Source organism: Cygnus olor, chromosome 4, assembly GCF_009769625.2.
Source record: "Cygnus olor isolate bCygOlo1 chromosome 4, bCygOlo1.pri.v2, whole genome shotgun sequence".
Classification (NCBI taxonomy): domain Eukaryota; kingdom Metazoa; phylum Chordata; class Aves; order Anseriformes; family Anatidae; genus Cygnus; species Cygnus olor.
The window spans coordinates 52908498-52931143 of NC_049172.1; the positions used below are offsets into that span (position 1 = coordinate 52908498).

At 41.5% G+C, this 22646-nt stretch overlaps 1 protein-coding gene across 3 annotated transcripts in view; it reads right to left on the reverse strand.

Annotated features, from left to right (window-relative positions):
- Positions 1–22646, reverse strand: part of LIMCH1 (LIM and calponin homology domains 1) — a 174522-nt gene that overhangs the window by 109666 nt on the left and 42210 nt on the right. The window contains exon 1 of one of the 3 annotated variants that reach the window (XM_040554968.1): positions 10348–10369. The exons of the other annotated variants lie outside the window; for them this stretch is intronic. The gene's annotated coding sequence lies outside the window, so the exon portion shown is untranslated. Of the gene's footprint in view, positions 1–10347; positions 10370–22646 lie in introns of those variants that run through there. 3 annotated transcript variants of the gene reach the window in all.

Genomic DNA, 22646 nt, shown 5'->3' on the forward strand with positions numbered 1-22646 from the left:
TGACCGAAGCCCTGTGCCTGACTCACTACCATGTTGACAATGACTTGCCACTCATCCTCAAATCATTCTCAACAGATGATGTGCTCAGCTAAAGGTATTACCACCAACAAATACGTAAAAATAGTTATGTTTAGAGAGAACTGAACAGAAACAAACCAAACCAAAACAAAAGGTCTGCCTTGTTTTCAATTGTCCTCCAGGAGGTCTTCTCCTCGCCCAGCCAAAACATTGACCGGATGCTTACAGAGTTCTCATGGCTTGCGTCCAATCTGTCAGCAAGACCCTAGCTCTGGGCGTTGCTTCCACCATAGAAGAATAGTGGCTTGGGGACACATCTGTCCTTACGTACCAGTTTTCTCCTTGCTGTTCCATTCAGATACAAGACCCTTCCCTCCCAGTTTCCTGTCATAAAGACAGCAATTTATAAAAGCTGACAAGTTTGGCACTTTCCCACGGGATTAGTGGCTTCACCAGCTTCGCAAACGCTGGTTGTGGCTACACACAGCCTTAGACGGAGGACAACATTTTTTTGGAATTAAAATGCAAATAAGAAGCATAAAACCTAATCCCCCACTTGATAGTAAGCATATTGTTTTTTCAATATGAAGGAGCTTCTCCCACAAACTGGTATGACAGTTCACAAAACTTTACCGCCCCCCCATACTCTCAAAGTCAAAAGTCACATTTTATTCGAATGCATGAAGTAGAACAAGGCACTGGGTCACCCTCATACTTCAGTAGAAACCAGACACAATTTGCCAGAAGGAAATGATCTCTGATCATCTAAACTATCTCTAATCACAGAGAATCATCTCTAATCTTGATCGGCTGGGACAGAGGGAAATCACAACAACGTAACCATTAGCATTTGGGATGAATGATAGACTCGGCACATCAAAATTGACATTTATTTCATCCACAGAACAGAGTACGGTAATAGAAAGGAATAGGAAGAGCTATTTCGTAAAGACTTGACTCACAGGGAAAGAGCTCTGCGCAGGAAAAAAGAAGACAAGTCATTTTATTTCCCTCCTCAACCTAAAGCAACATCAAATGTTGTAGCTGTGGAAGTCAATCTTTTCATGTGTTTGTTGAACATCTGCATTCACCAGGGAGCAGTACCAAAACTGTGAACACAACTGAAGTAAGAATCGACCTGCCAAAACCTCTCCCATGGGTATTGCTGTTGTTACTGCTGGTGTAGGAAGGCTGCATACATAATATCTGGCTGCACGAATAACATCATGAAATGCAAATGCACAGCTGGAACAACAATTCATCTAATAAGAGGTACAACAAGAACTGACAGCAGGTGAGGAAAGACAGGAAGGTCTAGAAACAGTGCGTGTCTGTTTAAAAAGGAACTGGAAGTAAATGAGGCATGGAAAGGTTTGTGCCTATTCTAGATGCTCCAGCTGCAGAAGGGAAGCATTCATCAGCTACAAGTCTCCTGAATTAGCCAATTAAGATGTACGAAAAGTGCATCAGAGAAAGGCTAGAAACTACAAATAAGACTGAAGATGACATTATAAATGTCAAAGATTTAAAAAAAAAAGTGTGCAGAGAGGAGCAAGCAGCTGTACCCATTTTTTCCAAGAGGAACTTAGAGCTCAGTTTCTTGGCACATGCACACAGGTATATGCATGCTTACACATGGAAAATACATGTTTAATTATGGTATCACAAAACCATTGTGTGTTTCACAGGCCTATGTTATGAATATGATCTGAGCACTGTTCTGTGCCCACTGGTTCATCTTCTTACATATCTGGGAACTAGCCTCCATTGACTGCTGGACAATACCCCGAAAACACTGGCATACAGAGGGTAGTGTTTATGCTGCTGCTTCTGTGCTTTATTGCCGAGCTTCATTGGACAAAAGAAAGCTGTAAATCTGCAGCCGGGTACAGAAAACTGGAAAGTGGGGGGAGCAGATTTCTATCCCATCAGCTTTCGTACTACGGAGAAATGGTATTCAGACCTGAGCCATGTCACAGGTATGGACAACGCATTTTGGCAGTCCAGGCGAAAGCAAGGTATACTGAAGAGTTACCTGTTCACTTCTGTAGTGTCAGCACACTGTAGTTTACTGTAGCACAGGGGCCCAAAAGTTAGAGCTAAGCATCTTTAAGGAAAAACACAGCTGTATCTTGATAATGATTTAAAAAAAAAAAAAAAAGAAAAAAGCCTGCCACTTCTTCAATGTTTTATAAAGCTGATAGGAAAAGACTTGTCTTTCCATGTCATACTGCAATACAAAAATAGAGAACAGAAGTGAAACACAAAGTTTCACTAATTATAAACACAATTTATTATTGTGTTTCATTTACGTAAGAAGGAATTGATTTTTATTCATCATCTGGATGATATTTTCTTCTCTAAAAAGCTGCAAACGTCTTCATCCAGGGCAATTATTTCATTGCCGGATGTGTCTCTCAGTTTCACTACCACTTAGCAACCCAGAAAACTAAAGCTAAAATGAGTAATAAAAGGAGTATTAGGAGACTAAACCACAGCACACTGAGTCTCCATCACAAGCTTATGGCAACAGCTCTAATATGTATTTATACACAGCAACACTTCTTCTATACAGTATTGTTGCTGATTAACTCCTTTGTTCCTTGCAGTTACGCATGCCACTACATTGATGTCATCACGCGTGGCTGTCATCCAGCCACTAACCAGTGCCATATTACACAACCCTATTTTCACCAAGCGTCAGTTCGCTTTGTTTTCCTTGCATTTTGTGTTGCTGCTGGTGCTTCATGAGATGGAGCTTGCAAAGCCTCTGGTGGAAAAACAGCTTAAGGGCATGAAAAAGAAAAGGTGACAAATTAGTGAGCAGATGCTGTCCTCAGGTGAAATTTATCTCAGCCAACAAGATACAAGTAGATGAATAAACATTAGGCCATCAGGGACAACACTTTGAGAACAGCTAGCCTGATTTGCTGGATGCACATCTGAAAATAGCATGTAAAGCAGCGAACAAAAATATAGACACAGCAGGGAGAGGTCTTTGCTACCCATTACGCATTTTGGAGGGCTTGTGAAGCATGGCAGCAAAAAAAAGGAAGATTTTCCAGAAGTTTGGTAGGCTGTTCATTTCTTTGTATATCGGTACACTGAATTTCAATGTTGTGCAATCACTTTGCAATCCCACATCGATTTTTACTTAAACGAAAAAGTCCACTCTGCTACAAAACTAGAAAACGTACTGCCTTTACTTCAGGGAGATGTAAAAGTAAGGCTTAACCCATAATAATCACATGTATGTAAATAGGAAGCACTGGATCGTATAAGCAGCAGGCAGCACAAGCCACCAAAAGATGATGTAGGACAGTTTTTAGGACATCGGGATTGGGCATTTCTAGAGTAACAAACTCCTACTTCCCCACTTCCAAAATTACATTTCAGCTAATAACACAAATATGCCAATTAAATTCCTTTTTCACATAGCACAGACAAGAGATTTCTGAACTAAACAACACTGATGAGGCTGAAGTCTGCTTTACGTTGGTGGGCAAGAACTGCAGCGAACTGCCATGGCAGCGCAGCAGGACTGGGAGAGCCTTCACTGGATCCTGCGTTTGATGCTTTTACAGCAGAAGGATTTAAACTCTTTAACTTCTAACAATATAAGCCAGTTCTGAACAGCCATATTGCAAATATTAGAAAGCCAAAAACTAGCACAGAAACATGAAGACTACATTAATGGAGTTTACTGAAAGCAACAAGCCCTGGTCCTGGCGTATCTGTCTTCCAGAAAAGCCGAATGATGACAAGCATTCTGCACAAAGCTTCGCAAGGTGTTACAGCATTGAGGTAATTCACTATTAAAATCAGTAAAAGGGTGAACAACGTAAGTATCTTTGGTGTGAATTTCTGTTATCAAGGACAAAAACAGTGTGGGCTCAGATTGCCTAATGTGGCCAGCAATGAACCACCTGAAATTTCTGTGCTGCAGAGCTTGAAAATGTAAAGAATGCATGGGAGGAAGGGGAGAGATTTCACACTTGGGTAGCAAGATTAATCTGTAAAGAAAGCACTTAATATTATTTATCTTTAGATCTTCCACACACTGGTTCTTTAACTTCAAGTGCAATTTGCAAAGTTAACTAGCCATGCTGAAGTCTCCTTTGTTCTCCTTTCCCTCCTGCTGTTTACCCTCATCCTATTCTTTGAAGTGACACAGAGCTGACTTGCTCTTTCTCACACTTCACAGGAACTCCACTTTCCTTGGCAACAATAGCACAAAATATAGGGTATCATATTCCCTCTATTTGCTCTAAAATCCCTTCTGCCACTACCACACTGTCAGCTGGGTTAACTGACAGTTTGGTGTCAACATATAGCACGGGAGAACGATGCCACTGACACAAACATGCCCCCAGCCCCTTTGGTGGACCCAATTCTTAGTCCTCACACGGAATGACTTCTTTGCTACAGGATGATAATCAGCACCTTTTCCATGAAGGGAGAGACAACTAAAAGCCACAACAGCTGATTTGTTCATGCCCTTTGCCTAGTTCAGTGAGCAAACAATACTAAGAATGGACACATATTTATATTTAATGTATACGCTAAAAAGAACAGATCCAGTTCATTTAGCAAACCTGTCAAAGAAAATACAGAAAGAAGAGCAAAATAATTGCACCGAACTCCCGCTCCATCCCCATTCCTCCTACTAAACATTTTTTTCCCCAAGAGGAAGACAACAGAGCTCCACTTACACCCCAGACAAATCACAAGGCTACAAAGCAGCATCGCGTTGTTGACTCGGCCTGGAGCTTAGTGGGCTGCTGACAATCCCCCCTCGCTGCTCCGTAACTCACCAACGGAGAGAAGAGATCTCCCTCCGAGCACCTGCACTATAGCTCTGCCTGCTGAACAGCCAAGAAACGTGGAGAGAAGACGACTGCAGGCAGGGGAGGCTTATCGCTGCTGATAAAGCACAGGCATCACGATTCCCCTTTAACGCACCACCGCCATCAGCAACTATTACCTACCCAAAGCTTTAAAGTTAAATCTGGGAAGGTTTTGCTTTCACTAATCCTGCCCGTCACCAGAGCTTTCCACATGAAAATTCTGCACTGGTAACAGCAGTATTATACATATGGTGTTGCCATACATTGTTTGGATTTATGATCACACAGAGCCGCGCGCGTCTCTGCCAGGACATCTGGTAGTATAATCCCAGCTGGCTGGCAAACTGCTAAGGAGTGTTAAAATTTCACGATAGAGTAAATCAGTCTTCTTTTTAATCTCCCCTCCCTAATTCTGTTTGTATACATGCCCAGGTGCGCTGCCAAACGTAGCAGCCTTCCCTTAGGGGCAGGGTGGGACAGAAAACATTTCATTAAAGGCTGAACGTTTTGTGGAGAGCAAGGAGCAGCAAGAATGAACTTAAAAGCAACTTCCATCAGACTTCTCTTGGCTGCAGCGCAATTCCCAAAAGCTTCACCTAGCAGCAGGTCATCTGTTACATCAAATTTGTATTTGACGGTCAGTAAATTGCTAGTGCATCGTTGTCTTACGGGTAACCAGCTTCTTATCTGTACTTCAAGCAGTATTGTCAAAATTAGATACCAGATGACAGATATGACAGAACACCCCAAGATACCTGGTTTCAATCAGTGGTTCAGTTTAGGGTTCTTTTTATTACTTAAAAGAAGAAAAAATAAGGCATCTACAGGAAAAACTTATTTCCTGTGTTGTGGGATCCATCATTTCTTTCTTAGTTTTAACATGAATTAAAGAAGGGGGGTTGCAGGCTCTTGCACATAGATTTACCAGTCAGATGTTTGTCATTTATCCTCCTCCTTTATTTGGGAGAATAAGGAGGAATGAAGTGTTATTTCACGGAAATAATTTCTATTTGATGGTAGCATAATGATATGTTCGTTAGCTCTGTACTGCTTTCTTTAAACACGCAACCCCACGCAGGTCAGAGGAGCAGAGATCGGGAGGAGCACGTACCATGTAGACCCAACAAGTGCAACACACACACGACAACAGTGTGGGATGCACCTCCTTGATCCGAGGCCCTCATTTAAGCTAATCCTGGCCGTTCCCACAGAGCCTGGCCTCACTCCACTTCAACGTCTGGAGGAGTCATCTTTTTGGCAGCCGACTAGGTAAATTGAACCCCCTTTTACTACTGCACAGCCCATTCCACTTCAGGGCGAACCAGTCCTTCCCGGAAGCTCCTAGCTGCACCTTTGAAGGGAAAAGGAGCAGATGACTAATAATTACTAGCTCTCATGAACACCTTCCAGGCTTACCTTTCCCCAAGGTCTTGCTATTTTCTTACTCAACCAGGCTAAACAGTCTGCTCATTGAAAAATGAAAGGCTGATAGAAGTTACTACGAATTTTCCAGCTTCTTTATTATGATTCCCTAGGACTGGCCACGTACAAACACTTGCACTGCCTTGCTACTGTCCCTCTTTCAATGCATGCAGAAAGAAGTCTGTACAGTGAGCTACTCTCCAAAGCAAGAGCTATTGATATAGCCTTTATTGTTTCCCTAGCATGATGTTTCTTGAAGGTGGAATTGGTTCTGATAGAGAACTCAAGCTCTGGCTGCTGAACTCAGTGTATTTGGCAGCCTAAAACACCAGTCTCACTTTTTTTTTTTATATAAAGTTTAAGCTTTTTTAGAAAACGCCTGAAGAATTTTTCCTTTGCCTCAGGTTGATTACACTTGCCACTGTCCAACAAAACGGGAAATCAGGTTTCTGGGCATCGCTGAAAGGGCGAGGAGCTAACAAACAAAACTCAAACCCACTCCAATTCATTGTAACGCCCTTTTCCGCCTGCGGCATCTCACAGGAGCAAATTCACAAACACTTGAAAAACCACTCCTCCAAAATCTATGCTACATTGCATCATTTACATGTTGAAACCGAAACAGCTGCTAATAAAACCCTCTATTTTCTCTCCTCCAGCTTTAGAGAATTTAGGGCTTTAAACACTTCCGATTCAGGACTGTGTGTCAACTAATTACAGCTGCAGAGAAAGAGCAAAACACAAGTAGCAGCTTCCTCACTGAGCTCAATGTCTTGTCTCTGCCTCAAAGCAATGAAGAGATCAACAGCTCTGTAGGAGATGAAGGGATCACTGCAGTACCCAGATTTGTTAATCGCCCCTTCACACTGCTCTAACCTATTTTATATTATCACTGCATTTATGTGTTACAAAACCATTCTGCTACTTCTTTTTGGACAAGCAGGTTTTTGACACCAGTGCATTGCTTTGTGTCGGGAACGTGCATCTTGGCAGACAACTTCAAGACTGCACACACTTAAAGCTGGACAGAGACAGGAACACGAGAAGCTGCAAGTACAGAGGCCCAACACCAGAAGCACTTCAGCTTGTCATTAACCTCTGTCAACAGACAGACTACCGGAGCTCGGTAATTACTGAGCAGTCGCATTGAAAAATGTCTGCCAGGAGACACCAGCTTCCCTTTTTGAAGAAATCAGATGTTCACCTGAGCCAACCATTACTGAATTTAACCAACCATTTACAGATGACACTTTGTCTTTAGGTCTCAGAGGAGCCTCCCAATTGCCACTGATGAGCATCACTAGGCACCAGTCTACCTTGAAGCTTTTAAATCTAAAGTCATATCAAGACAATTCCATATGTAAAGTGTCCCATTTACAGTCTGTAATTTAAATATATATATAAAAGTACAGCTTAGCGAGACATTTTAAGATCTGACCTCATTCTCTTGACAATAGGCCTGGAAGCCCAGAGCAAGCAAAGCAAGAAACTAACTGTGGGAAATAAGTCATTTTATATTGACAGCGCTGAAAAGCTTAGCTTTATCTACTGCCAGTGTACTGCAAAACACTGGTCCTTCCAAAGAAAAGGGAAAGGGGAAAAACAACACTTCTGAGAGCAGGATCTGAGCTCCTTGGACGTTCCCTCCAAACTCTGGGTCATCACTTGGCAGGATCTCCAGCAGGAACAGAACTGCGTGCCATAACTTTTCAGTCACTTGCAAACAAAAACACAGAACTACCAGCTTCTAAACAGGAAAAAACGTGCGTTTCAAAAACCGTGGAATGCAGAAAAACGATCCACTTTCCTGCAGAAAGAAGGCTGACCTTAATTCAGCCATACAATTTCAAGGCCTTCATTAGTAGCACTTTGGAAGTAGATTTGTTATTAAGCTAAGTGTGCTTTTGTTCCTGCCTCTATAGAGACGAGCTAAGGGAAAGCATTTAGGCTCTGAAAGCTTTTCCAGCTAAGCCAGTTTTTAAACGCCATTTGGCCACCGAGCAAGGGTGGAGCTACATTCCCTGTGCTGTGGGGAGCAGCGAGGGCCTGCTGCTCCCTCAGGGCACGCAGCAGCCGGGGGGGGGCCAGCGCAGGCCGTGTCCTCCCCGATGGGGCCTGAGCATAACGGGCAAAGCCAGGTGTCATAACTAGGCCCATCTGCAGCACCTGTCGTGTCAAATCGATGAACTGGGTCTGGGGTACACGCATGGAGTCCAGTCAGGAGCAAAAGGGGATGGGGCCAGAGACAGGACTGTGGCCACAGCGTGGATCTAAAGTTCATCCAGAAAAAGACACACAGAAGTCAGTGAGCATTCAGTGAAACCTTGAGCCATTCTTCAGAAAGCAAAACAGGGCCCTAAGTCGGGCTTCACTAAGAGTGGATGCTTCAGGTTGGACGGAGAGGGGCTAGAGCCAGAGGGCTTACCCTGCAAGTGCCACCTCCATGCCCAGCTACTCCGCATCTCCAGATGCTAGCAGAGATGGTAATACTGCAATCCACAGGCAGTAATTGGTTCTCACAGACCCTCTGATTCACTTTACCTGTCATATGGCAATAGAAAAATTCCTTTCTTCTCTCCTCACACCCTATATGAAAACTGAAGAGGATGACACAACCACAGAGAGAATGCTGCCATAAGGGAAGAAGCAAAAATTAGAAAGTAAAGGAATAGAAAGGTATGGTGAAACAGAACAGTCATTTCTCTCCAAAGTACAATGGCATTACAATCCAAATGGAAAGCCTACTTCAGCCTCTAGTCAAGAAACCTGTTTTTTCTGTTCTCAAATCTGCTCCATGCCTCCTACACCCCAAGAAGCCCTGCAGAAGGAAATGACAGCTGCCATTACTGCTCCAGACTAGAGAAACAGTTAAGAACAGCTAGAATCAACTCATGTTTTTGAGCAAGTGTCTTTCAAAGTGAATGTGATTCATCAGTAGACTAGGCTGCCTTAAATAGAAAATAAAGTACTTTAAGATTTCAAATGACAGAGTGCTCTTCAAAATGCACTTCCTAGAGCAGTGGCCAGCTTAGACAAAACTAAGAAAGAGAGCCTCCTTTTTCTCCTCTTCTGCAACATTTACTTCTCTCTCCTCCTCTTCCCAACCCCCTAAAATTACTTTTTTCCCAGCTGAAGACCATTTAGACCTATCTTTCAGCAGATTGCTCCCACAGGAGATGGCCATCTTGCAGTGTGTAATGAGTACTAGAATTGAAAGACATTTTTCATTCATCCTGTTTAGCTGGAATAGGGCAGCTCCACGTAGATACTGATTGGGTTTTCTGGTAAATGTAATTCGTAAATCAGTATCGTTGTCCCCCTGCAATGATAAACACGCCACTTAGATATCGAGAGCATCAAATCAAGATCCATTTACAAGGCTGCCCCTGAGATACAAAACGGCAATGCTTCGCAGGGTAGATTGCTGCTATTTTCTCCCCTGCTGCTCCAGATACAGGGAGTCTTTGTTTGGAGGACACTGAGACCAGAGCGAGAAAGGGAGGAGGATTGATGATGCTTACTACAATAACAAACACTGCTCTTTTCTATGGCGAGAACACCTGCTGCCTCCATCAGTTCAGGCTCATCCATTATGCAGCATGCCAGCAGCGACGGCTCCAGAAGCACCGAGGCCACCACAAACCTGACCGAGGAGCAAGGAACGGATCGAGCTGCCTCGTGTTATCAAACAAACAGGCTACCCAAGCACTCAGTCTCTTCCCTGTTTAGTGCTGTGTGAAACGAATACTAAGAAAGAATTAGATTAAGCATCTGGTTCAAATACAGACAGAGGAATAAATGAAATTGCCTTCAACAAAGTTTGTCAATTTAGCCTTGTAGTAAATAAATTCCTGAAGAGAGAAGAAAACCCAGCAACTATTTTAATTGCTGTTACTTTTATTTTTACTCTTAGTGGAAACCATGTAAGGTCTTAAATGAATCGAAAGGAATGTAATTATTTCACTGTAATGCTTTAGTAGTGGAAAAGGAGCCTATTAAAAACATGCTTAACATTTCCAATCTAAACAGTAAGAACTGCAAGTCTCAAAACATTTGCTACCTTTCTACAATTCCAAAAATCTTTGGAGTTGGCCACTTTCCCGCCAGACATCAGGCTTGTCCCACGAACATTTTCATGCTTCTCCCACACCATCACCTCCAGAGGCAACTCCAATGCTACAATAAACCTGCAGCATTGTCAGGACCCAACATTGAAAGGTATCTTTAACTGGTAAGTGCTAGAAAGCAAAGCACTTTTCAGAATTAATTCACAACTTTCAGCTGTCAAAAAGAAAGGAAAAAGCATGACTGGTTAAAGTTCTTTATCCCCAGATTGGTTTTCCAAATACCTCCGGAAATTCACATCCAGAGAGCAACCTTTCCCAAATCTGAAATAAAAAAAAACACCTAAGGATCTTGGAACTATTCATTAATACATTCCTCATAGAACTATATAAAAAGGAAAGTAAAATTTCTTTAAGTTACTTTACTACTTTGATTAAATCAGACTGTTTTCAACTTTCACATATTATTCAAATAGCTGATTAAATTAAAGATGAATAAATATCATCAACTTTATTCCTAGTAAAAAGCACAAGGGTATTGACAACATTATGTGGCACTCTTCAGTAGTATTTCACTTCCAAATGTGGAGGAGCATTACTGTTTTACAAACAGCAAAATGAGCCAGAACTGTTGACAGAGGGTCAGAGCAATTAATAACCTCACCTGCCAGAGCAAGAATCCCTGCCTCATCTACAAGCACAATTATATACAACACTCAGAAAGATTAAAAAAAAAAAAAAGAGAGAGAGAGAGGAAAAAAAAAAGAAGAAAAAGAAACCAAGAATACTACACATTTAAGTAATACAGATATTCCGTGTATCAGCCAACATTTTTTGGACAACTGCAAAACATTCTTTTGGGAAGGCGTTCACTTATAGGAAATCATATTTCTCTCCCCTTGTACTTTATTGTGAAAAGGTATTTGCATGACACCAGGAGCTTTGTTGTTCAGTTCGTATGCTCATATAGTCTGTTCACTCCTGCCCGGTTGTAAGTGCACCAAAGCCACATTAAAATCTAAAATAATACCCCTTGTGATGTTTTAAAAGCCAAAACTCAGGAAGAATTCAAAGCTTCTTTCTCTCTGGCTAAAATTAAAATTTTCTCTCCTAACCAGCTGACTCTGATAGATGCAAATTCTAAACCCCTTGTTCTAAATATTGCCCAGCTTAGGCTGCAAGAAGCAGTCACCTGTGGCAAGCTACCAGGAACAGCTGTCTGATAACAACCTGTCATCTGGAATTAAGGGCAAGAGTTTAAGACTTTACATGAGAAGGGGGAAAAAAAACACATAATATTCCTGATTTCATGAAAACATCCGCTTACAGAGAAAGACAATACACTTTCTGAAGTGTTTCTGAATGCACCTCCTAGCTTTTCAGTCCAAGGCTATGAGCAGAATATGAAAGTGTTTACATGGAGCTGGAGAAGCCACTGGAAAACCAACGTTACTTTGCCAAGACTGATCTGCTGATCCTCTTGCAGCCACCACCTGACTTATCTATGCCAATTAATCTGTCTTAAAAGCTAATTTTTCTTCTGGTATCAATCCTGCCATTACTGTTTTGGTACATGACGAGAGGCACCAGGTATCTGATCTGGCTCTTTCCAGCCAAGACAGGAATACCAGCACACTCTCCAACCATCTGTTTTTATCATCCGCTGCAAAGGTTGGCCAAATAATTGTAAGTCCAGCACATTTGTAGCCTTTTGCACACTCTGCACTCTGACTCCACACTTTAGAGAAGTGCTAGAGGTTTTCTCCCTGTTAGCTTGAAGCGATATTTCCTTATACTCACCCCTCTTTGCCTTTTACAACAAGACTTTTACCCATCATTAATAAAAGCAGGTATTTTTCCCTCAGCCACACAACAGCAGTGGGTACAAACATTTAATAAACCAAACACCTACATGGGAGCAAAGGAATTTAATAAAGGCATGTTAAAAGAGAGAAAGATAATCCTGCTGCTGCTTCACATGGTGGATAGCTGGAAAGGTGTAAACAGGAAGGAAGGGAGGGCAAGCAGGGCCAGGTGCCTTCATTTCATGATGTTGCATCACATCCATTTTGTGCTTATCACTTTCAGCTGAAGTCTGGGCATGAACTTTCTCTGCTCCCTCAAAGTTTGACTTGGGCTAAAACAAGAGGAGACGTGAGGATAAAAATGAAGTTGCAGACAGAAAAGTACTTTAGCCATTAGGAGCTACACATAAATCCTTTTGATGCAGGTCATCTCCTGACAGAGAAGCACAGCTGCTGAGTCCAAAAATTACAAAACCGATGTTTGTCCAAACATTAGGAACACAAGAAGAGGGCTCACAACATTTATTCTGGTTGTTTCTTTTCTATCTTCATGAGCTGACACTGTAAAACTACTCAAGGCATTTGCATTAATACAAATTAAGCAGGATAACTAAACTATGTCTCAAGAGTTAGTTGTGTCTTCTTACTGCTTATCCGAAGAACCACTATATAATGGAACTAAATTGGATGTCTATTAACATGAAAATACAGATTCAACATCAGAAAAAAATAATAATATTTTTGTACATTTCACATCCAAACCACAAGCCAGCAAACACTAGAATTTTCTCCAAGACTAATAAAAGTAAGTTACTTTGTGGTCTTTGGTTACTGGTCTAAAACCAGATACGTTACTTTAAAACTTTGTTTTTACGTAGCAGGGCTTACAATTTAAACCAGACAGCAAATGAAAATGAAAATTTGGACAACTGAATCCTGTTTTTGAATACTGTTTAGCACACCCTCCATCTAGGTTTGAATTGCTTCTCGAACTGCTCCACAAAACCACATCCTGTTCTGATTCAGTTGTGCCATTTTCTCCCTCATCCTCTAAAGCTTAGTGCCATATGAGAAAACTGCTTGGGCCACTTTTGAGGGACCTGAAGCAAGATTCGGTAGAGACAAACTGCAGAGTAATTACATCAACACTACAGATTTTCACATTTTAGTGGCATTCTTTTTGGCTCTTCAGATAACAATGTTCATTCCAGCTTTGTGCAGGAGGAGGAGGAGAAGGAACGGCCCTGTCTAAAGCCAAAGTTAAGAAATGATATTGAACAGGCAAACTGAATAAAAAATATGCTTGTCCCTTGCTACATCACCAACAGATGGTAATGGCTTTTGCAGAGCTCTTAAGTAAAAGCAGGCCATTACCCCTAGGTGCCCAAATCTGCCATTTGTTTTTTCTATAACAATTTGTGAGATAACCTTTTAGAAGTTGAGCAAGCTGAGCAGAGGTGTTTACTAACATGAAAGGTAAGGTCTTTTTAAAGACTTGTCCAGGGAAAGTCGATGAAACACATGACAACACAGTACCCATAAACTCCTGTGGGTGATTTACTCTGATGAAATAAACCACATGTGGAAAATGAGGAAAAAAAACACAAATATAAACAACAGAAAACCAGGCTGATGCATTTAGGTGAGCTGTCACAATGCTGCATGAAGGAGATGAAACTAAAGGAGCATATACAATGTTTATTTTTTATGCTTAATGTTAGCTCACAGTCCTTTCATCTTCACTGATTCCTTTCAAACACCTCCGGTTTGCTGCTGCCCCTCACGTACCATCTCTCCTCTCAGTGCTGACCATGTCGCTGTTATAGTCACAAGAGCACATTTACACCGATTTACCCAGTTTTGTACGCTAAGAATAAGAAAAAGTATTTCCACTCAGGAGCAGAAACTAATGTCTAGCTAAATATCCCTTGAGCTTCTAGTTCAGTTGCTCATTCATCTTCAGTTAGGCGTGTATTATTTGATCCAAAGGCAGTAATAACCATCCCAACAGCTATTCAGATTAGTGTAAACTAAGCCACTCAGCTCTTGACAGGGAACTAGCTTTGCCTGAACCAGCTCAGCTCTGTGCAGGTCCTTTCTGTACTAGAGTTGGAGAAGGTGCTACTGCCTGCAGCTAGCAACTCCCGTGCAGTCCAAGAAGGTTGAGCTTTGCTTCTTCCGTAAGTGCCCTCAAATAAACAAAATCCTTTCTTTGTTCCTTCCCCTTGTAGTAACAGGAGTGACCAGATGGGAAAAATCAACCAAAGGTTTTCCTGATTATATCAATTTTATTATGAACAGCTGTTTTTCTTCTACTCATCGCTGTATCTTACACAACTTCTCAATGGCCTTATGCACACAATCATCTTTGCATTTATCTACAATCTATTATTTTTGTAACTATCCCTATAAAAGGTTTTTAAATCTTTGTACTGTAGATGTGCATTCATTCAACAGCTAAACACATCCAACATTTCACCAGATTAGAGGATCTTTCCAGCTAACACATTTTACAGGTTTTATCAGTTTGCAAATGCACAGAGCAACCTCACAGGGCCTAACACTTAACATGTCTCACAATCAAAACAAACAAAATCATCAGTCCTTAGAAGATATTTAGTAAACAAAACAAGGTGTGTGCTGACTGCAGTATTAACATAAACAAATGCCACTAAAATTATTTTTCCCATACTTCAGAAGTCAGCACTATCTCCAGATTCTCAGGAAGACAGCAGAGCTTGAATCCCTGCTCGGCTGCCTTAATGACAGGTGATCAGTGTCTAATAAGGGACTCAACGCTAGTACCTTGCAGAATGACAAAAATCATCATTTGACAAAGTCACAGAACAAGATACTCATGAGGCTGTTTGTAATTAGCTTGGGAAAAAAAATAAAATAAGAAACATCAGCAGTAAACCTGCCAGCTCTTTGGCTAACTGCAACCCCAGGGAGTAGGAGGGAGATGAGAAATACTGGCACCAGCTCCCAGTAAAGGCTGAGGGTGTGAGAGGAGAGGAAGTGGAAAGGGAAAGGGCAATGGTTTCGCAGCCCGTTCCACCACTATCGTCTGCAAACTATCTATATGCATTAGTGAAACAATTAGATTATGCTGCTAACAAACCTAGCAGCCTGCATTCATGTCTGTGATGTGTGTGCACTAAAAGGTCCAGATGCACATTGGCACACAGCTGGCTTGAATCAAACACACGTCTCATTGGTATCAGTGGCTGCCACCTCTCAGCTGTGTTAAATAATGATAATTACAAACATTCTGTATTATTTTCATATTCGCTCGATCTTTAAAAAATTGGGTGGCAAATAAAGCAAAAAATTCTGATGAAGTTGATTGGTTTTGAACATTGAGCATAACCCACACAGAATATTTTTGAAGGAAGCTGCAAAATAAAAACAAATTTAAATTTTAAAAATGTGTTTGGAAACATTTCAGCTGCTTTTCTTTTTCGTATTTCCCATGTAACTATTTGTGGTTTGCTAGGAATTTTTTAATATTCATTTGATTCAACAAACAGATGCCAAAGCTTCATCTCAAAATTCTGCTTAAGAGTTTAATTTATTTTTGAAAAGGAGCTAATAGGCTTTAAATATCTAACTCTTCTTCAGAAAACAGCCCAGAGACAAAAACCAGCCAAAGGTCAGACTTGCTAAACACGTATCTATGAAATTCAGATTAAAACAATGCTTCCTGCAACCAATACTTTTTCTGTTTCCCGCTGGGCTCAAAATTCAGTCTCCTTGCATTGGGACAGAGGGCAAAAATTCTATTCTGTAAGTAAAGTGTAGAAATACCCAGCTGTGGAACTTGTAATCTACACAGAGCCACACCAAATGCATGCGTGCTTCGGATAAGCTATTCCCCCCTCCCGTGGCCCAGTTATTCATATAGCCAAGGCATGAGATAAAAGCAGCTGATGCAGTAGTTGGGAAACAGGGAATTCCCTGACACTCTCAGCCCTAGCCAGGTGCATGCACCTGCACCACAGCAGCCCTCTCGGTCACTGCTCAGCCACCTCAGCTCGGCCCCGGGTCCCGCTGGATGGAGACCTTGGCCACATCGCCACCGCTGCTGCTCCTTTTCCCAGCACCAGCTGCTGGAAAACACTTCACGGTCACTCCCAGGCTGACTGTGAGGGTCCTCAGTGAATTCCTGAGAAATGTGAAACCCAGCAGGAGGAAAAGGACAAGCACGACTACTAAAACACGTTCTCCTGGAGTTGTGACACTTAGAGGCAGGTACCGGTCCCGCTTGCTGCTCAGCCACCACTGTTTAGCTGAGACAAAAAAACCTCAACAAATCAAATGCATTGTACAAACCCAGCAACTGGGCCAGGAATCTCTCTCTCTCTCTCTCTCTTCATATGCAGACTTTTTTATGAATGTTATCTTTGAGGTTAGCTATTTAATCAGTATATTGTTTTATAAAGCAATGCACCTCTCACCAGCCTTTAAAATCTAATTATTTTTGTGGACCAGTCTCTCACCTAATACGGTTACTTTGCACAAATAAGGGCACCCAATTTGAAGGCGTAGGTACTTGTATATTAGAGATGGAAGCACTTTTTTACATCAAAAAACTGCTCACAACTGTCAGGTTATTAGGACACACACACACAAGGATCAGGCTTATAGTTCCGTAAGAGCAGATCCAATACTTCCTCAAATGTGCTCTTCATTAAAAATAAGTAACTTCTGAAAATTGGGTATTTATCCATATGTTCCCTACAACTACACAAACAAAAAAGCTTTCTGTACATTTAGAGCTAAAATTTCTTTCTCTGTATAGAATATGATGATTATTTTGTTGTAAGAAAATCATGTACAGCTCAAAACAACCTAATCTTAGTTCCTCAGGCTCCCACTGGTCATTCAGAAAAAAATAAATAAAAAGCACGTGAACAGCACAAAATACATTTCATGCACCGATTTGCATTTGCTATCTCAGTTACTCTTTCCAGAGATGAGCTCTTCTCCAATTCCCAAGCCAAAACCAAAGAGACAGCACCTTGTTAACCTGCGTTAACTTGGCAATAATGCCCGAGGTGCGGCCTGCTGGGCTTGGTACCGACCGATGAGGAGAACTCACCCTGTGAGTTGGTGTTGGTGCCCAGTGCTGCTTGATTCAAGGCAGAGGACAAGCATCAGGGAGCTGCCTCCACCTGTATACTTGGAGAAGCTCAGCTGTCCCTTTCTCCTCCACCTTCCCAGCCTCCCCAAGGACTGGCGATCAAGCACCAGAACCATGTGCTCTGACACAGGAGTGTGTGACATTGGAAAGGTCATTCCATTAGCAGTGTGCCCCGTTGGCCAAAAAGGCTTGTTTCAGGAATAGTGTGGCCAGCAGGACCAGGGAGGTGATCGTTCCCCTGCACTCTGCTCTGGTGAGGCCGCACCTCAAGTACTGTGTTCAGTTTTGGGCCCTTCACTACAAGAAGGACATCGAGGTCCTGGAGCGTGTCCAGAGAAGGACTACAAAGCTGGTGAAGGACCTGGAACACAAGTCCTGTGAGGAGCGGCTGAGGGAACTGGGGTTGTTTAGTCTGGCGAAGAGGAGGCTCAGGGGAGACCTCAGTGTTCTCTACAGCTACATGAAAGGAAGGTGTGGGGAGCTGGGTGTCGGCCTCTTCTCACAGTTAACTAGTGATAAGACTAGAGGGAATGGCCTCAAGTTGTGCCAGGGGAGGTTTAGGTTAGAAATTTGGAAACATTTCTCCTCAGAAAGAGTAGTCAGGGATTGGAACAGGTTGGCCAGGGAGGTGGTGGAGTCACCGTCCATGGGGGTGTTCAAGAAAAGGCTGGACCTGGCACTTAGGGACATTGTTTAGTGGGTGACATTGGTGGTAGGGGGATGGTTGGACGAGATGATCTTGGAGGTCTTTTCCAACCTTAGTGATTCTATGATTCTAAGAAAGCAGCTTTTAAAAACTGAAATATGTGTAAGTTGCTGTCTCTTTCCCCCTGCCCCTCGATATATGTTTAGAGGTTGAATTTCACTGGTCTGTGCTTCCAACTGAAGTCACAAAAACTCTGCAGTTACAAACTCCATGATACGGGAGAACAGTCCTTATGGCTGAAGAAAACAAGGCTACGCACCTGTTCACAGAGGAAACGTCTGCCTATGCAGTCTGTTCATTCTAGATCAGACAAAACGCAACCACATAAAGACATACCTACAATTTCAGTGACTGCATGAAGTCTCATTGTACTGTTCATCTTGAAAAGATAACTAATTCAACCACATTTAAAGCAGAGTAACTGATATCCATTCAAGTGTCCTTAGTTCTCTCCTCATCTTAGACTGTTGTTGGTTTTTTTTTTTTGTTTTTTTTTTTTTTTACATTTTCATCTTATTTTTTCTCACCAATGTGATTTCAGGTATTTATGATAGCACAAATATTGCTGGAAGACAAGCCAGCACTTAATCCACTCACATCCATTTAACACTAGCTCTCACAAATTCATGATGGTGGCTGTCTGATAGTGCTCCTTAGCAGAGACATACCAAGTAGTCAGATGCAGAGTATGAAAGCCATAGGCTAATTTACAATTCCAAGCAAAGAATAACTGTCTTTGCATCATCCTCTCAAACTATCAGGTTAGTAAATGTACTTTTTGCAACCAATTTCACACAATTTGTGTGCTGACAGTGTCTTTTTGTTCCATTACTAGGCGTACACAGTGTAAAAGACTTCAGAACTTCACGTCTCACACACAAGGTCTCAGCCTGGCTGGGAACACCCTGTCCTCTCCAAAACATTTAATGTAGAAGGCAGCACTGCAAGATGTACTCTGTCACCACCATCCTGCTTTTCACACTACAGAGCAAAGCTAAAAGGATTAAGGGATTTTAGCAAGATGCCGAGTTACCTAGGATTCATGAACTGTGATATTTATTTCCTCAACAGCAGTATAAAAGGAATAAAGCTATGCTAGAAGGGCATTTTCATCTTTCTGAGCCTCCTTCATTAATGAAATTAATCATCCTTTATAGTAGGGTACAATGCCAGCTGCTCTTGCCAATATGGTACAAGGTAGGGACATGATTTTAAAAGTCCGTGACCCCCCATATCTAGCACTTTGTCATTATTCAAAGGGCATCCATCTCATCCCTTCACCATGCAGACTGGGGGCGGGGGGAATGCGTTGCTCTTTTCTTCTGCGTTAGAGACTTTTCTGCTGGAGGAATGCTAAAGAAATGCCATTGTTCTCATCAAGCACTCCGTCACATCATTCTCTTAGACAAAGTCAATCTTGTACTTCTGCCTTAGCTTGCAGAGTAAACGCTAGCACATCTCAGGTGAGGGTACCTTCTAAAACATGCAAGTCTCTGCAAAATGATGGAATTGATTCTGAGTAAGTCGGGTTCATTCTGTATTACACATTTATACTAGACCTCTGCTGATGCATATAAAGGACAAGCCATATTTCTTGTAAAAGACTTGTCATTTGGCATGTAGCACCAACTGCTTTATTCAGTTTCCTCCAATTAGCAGAGTTATTTTCTATCCAATTAAAAGAACAGGGTACATTTAGTCTATGGACCATTCTAGCACACCAAACAAAAGTCTTTTGTGATCAGTGAGAAAATTCACAGAGAATGCATACAGCATAATCATTTTGCATTATGTGTGAAATTCCACATCATTAACCCCTTAAGAAGCAAATCTTCCACACAGCTCCTCCATCCGTAGCTTCAGACAGGTCTTTCTGATCCACACTAAAAGCAAATTGGCTCATCATCTAACGCAGCCACTTGCACACTGGGGAAACAAAAGCAAAGAGAGATCTGTGTGTGTGTGGTAGGCAACAATCACACGCTGGGAGACAAAAGCACAGTTGTGAGGCACCAAATGCTGTTTTTAGAACTTACAGTGGTAACAAGCAAACATGAAACATAAAGGAAAAGGTAACTTCACCCCTCAACAATCAAAAGCCAGCTGACCAGTCACTGGAAAGTCTTGCCCTGTGAAGAGTCAGGAAATGAAGTGTTTATAAGGCTATCATCCACAAGCAGAAGAAATTGAAAAGAAAGCCCCCTTGAAACATAGTTTCACAATCAATCAATCAATAAATATAATCTGAATTGAAATGGTATGCAATCGATTTTTACGCATACATAGTATCTTTAACTGCTGTATATTTTCAATTATATATCGGAGGTGGACTATTTCTGTTTTCCCATTGGAACTAGTGCTAATAATGCTATAATGAGTCTGGGGCTAAGATGTCCCCTCTTCCTACATGGCAATGGCAATAACCTATATATACACTTGTGAGTTCTGTTTTGCTGTCAGTTTTTTTTCATTCTTTATCAGAAGAATCCCATGGCAATGCTCACTTCCAAACTACCACCTCACCCAGAGAAAAGTTTTCTACTCTTAATCATTCAGTCTCCTGTTGTTGCGACTGAAGAGCTATGTGATAATACTGAAGAGTGAGGTACATTTGGAACTGGGAGAATTATTTAAGTCAAAAGACAATGCTAGCACAGGAACAAGCAGGTATACATCAGTCATAGCTGCATCTAGGTTGAAAATAAGTGTTTCTAACCATGGAAGTATTCAAATGCTACTCAGCAAGACCTTCATAACCACATTGCTTCACTGTTCATTATTACTTTTAAGATGAAGTTTGACCATCTTATGGTTTTATAGAATTATATGCCCCAGTTGCCTGTAACAGCGAGGGTTTCCACACATCATCTTCTCTAGTCCTGTATCCTAACGCTTCTGTGCTGCAACAGGTGTCCTATTTTCCCAAAACTATCCTAGCACTGACAGCAGACAAGATTTTGGCCGCATCCACAAACAATAAACTTCTTCTCACAACAGCTCTCTTCTGTGTGCCTCTTTCAGCTGAATTCAGCTTTTTTAATATCTTCATCTTTTTCCTGCTACAATCAGGTATTCAGTCTCTGAAGTGCAATATGCTGACTTTCACTGGTGGTATTTCAAGACAGGAATATGGAGAACCTAATCCCAGCACAAGTGTAACTGAGTGAGGATACCGCGCTAGAATTCTACAGTTCTTGTGCTAGAACTAGGTTGTGAAGCACAGTCAAATCCACTGTAGAAGATGGCCTAACAGGTTCAATATGCTAAGAATATGACCGATCCCCCCAAATGACAAGCAGCAGTTATTTTTGTTCTTGAGCAGCTTTAGTTCACATAACTGCCCAAGGGCACTGAAATGTTTAAAAAAGACAAGGGTGAAAACTCAAAACAAAGAATTAACAAAGCTGTTTTCAGTACCATGTTTAGATATCGTGCAGTAAGCCTGGAGTGATGCCACACAACAAACAAGATCAATACTGAACAGCTGCCCTTGTGCACTGAAGGGCATCTTGGGCGCTGAAAGAAACAGAGACTGCTGGAGAAAGTCTGCGGTCATGTAAGTAAAGATCACAACCTATGCTGCATCTTAGAAATAAGACTGGAAAGGTCACCTAAATACCAACACCAACTTTTGAGTGCTTATCTTCAAACTGCCTCTACATTTTAAAAACTATTTTTATTATTATTACAATTCATGTACAAATACTGAATATAAGCCCTCAGAGGAATGTAATAGCTGTGACATCTTATTGTCATGTCCACAAGCAAATATTGCTGGATCTTGTTTGAACAATAGTAGAATTTGCACACAGAAATCTAAAGTTTTGTTTTTATTTCTGTTTTAGCTGCTATCATGCCCAGAAATTCAATAAGCCCTAACAACTGCAAGCTAAATTAGGAAAATGATTAATTCTTTGTACTATCTTTGAGAGCAGTTCCTAAACAGTTCCCCAGTTTTTTTCAGTGTGGAGTGCTCCTAGTTTCAAGAAAAATCTTTAGAGTTGTTCAGAAATGCAAGGTGGAAAACCCTTGCCTAGAACAGGCAGGTAGTTTAGATACTGAAACAAATATATACAAACTACCAGGATAGTCATCAATTCAACGTCTGTTTTGTTTCATGAAGGACAGAAGTGCTATTTGGAAGGGGAATGTGAAAACAGCCTACATTGCCAGATCTTAGATATCAAAATTTTATAGAATAGATTGTTCAGAAAAATCCTGCTCCAAGCAACTCTAATGAGCTGATTTGGGGCTTTATATAAAAGGACCAGAAATGGTGTGCACGCTGAGTGAAGCTCAAGATGCAGCTTTATAAGTTGATAAAACAAGGTTGTGCTTCAGGCAAATGGCAGTAGAAAGAACAGCTGAGGAAGTACATACCTTCAATGCACTTTATGTCCCATTTTATAACAAATAAACCAATTTATGGATCACTTAGCATATGAAATCACTTCCACACTTTACAGCATCAGATTACAGTCTCTCTGCTTTTAAATACTTTGGGCCTCATCTACAGGGGAGAGAGAAAGAGAGGAAGGTTACCGCAGCCCCTAAAGTTTTGACAGGAAGATCATTAGAGAGACAAGTAGCTCCTGACCAAAAGGCCGATGCAGTTAGACGAAGGAAAGGCTCCGTTGCAAA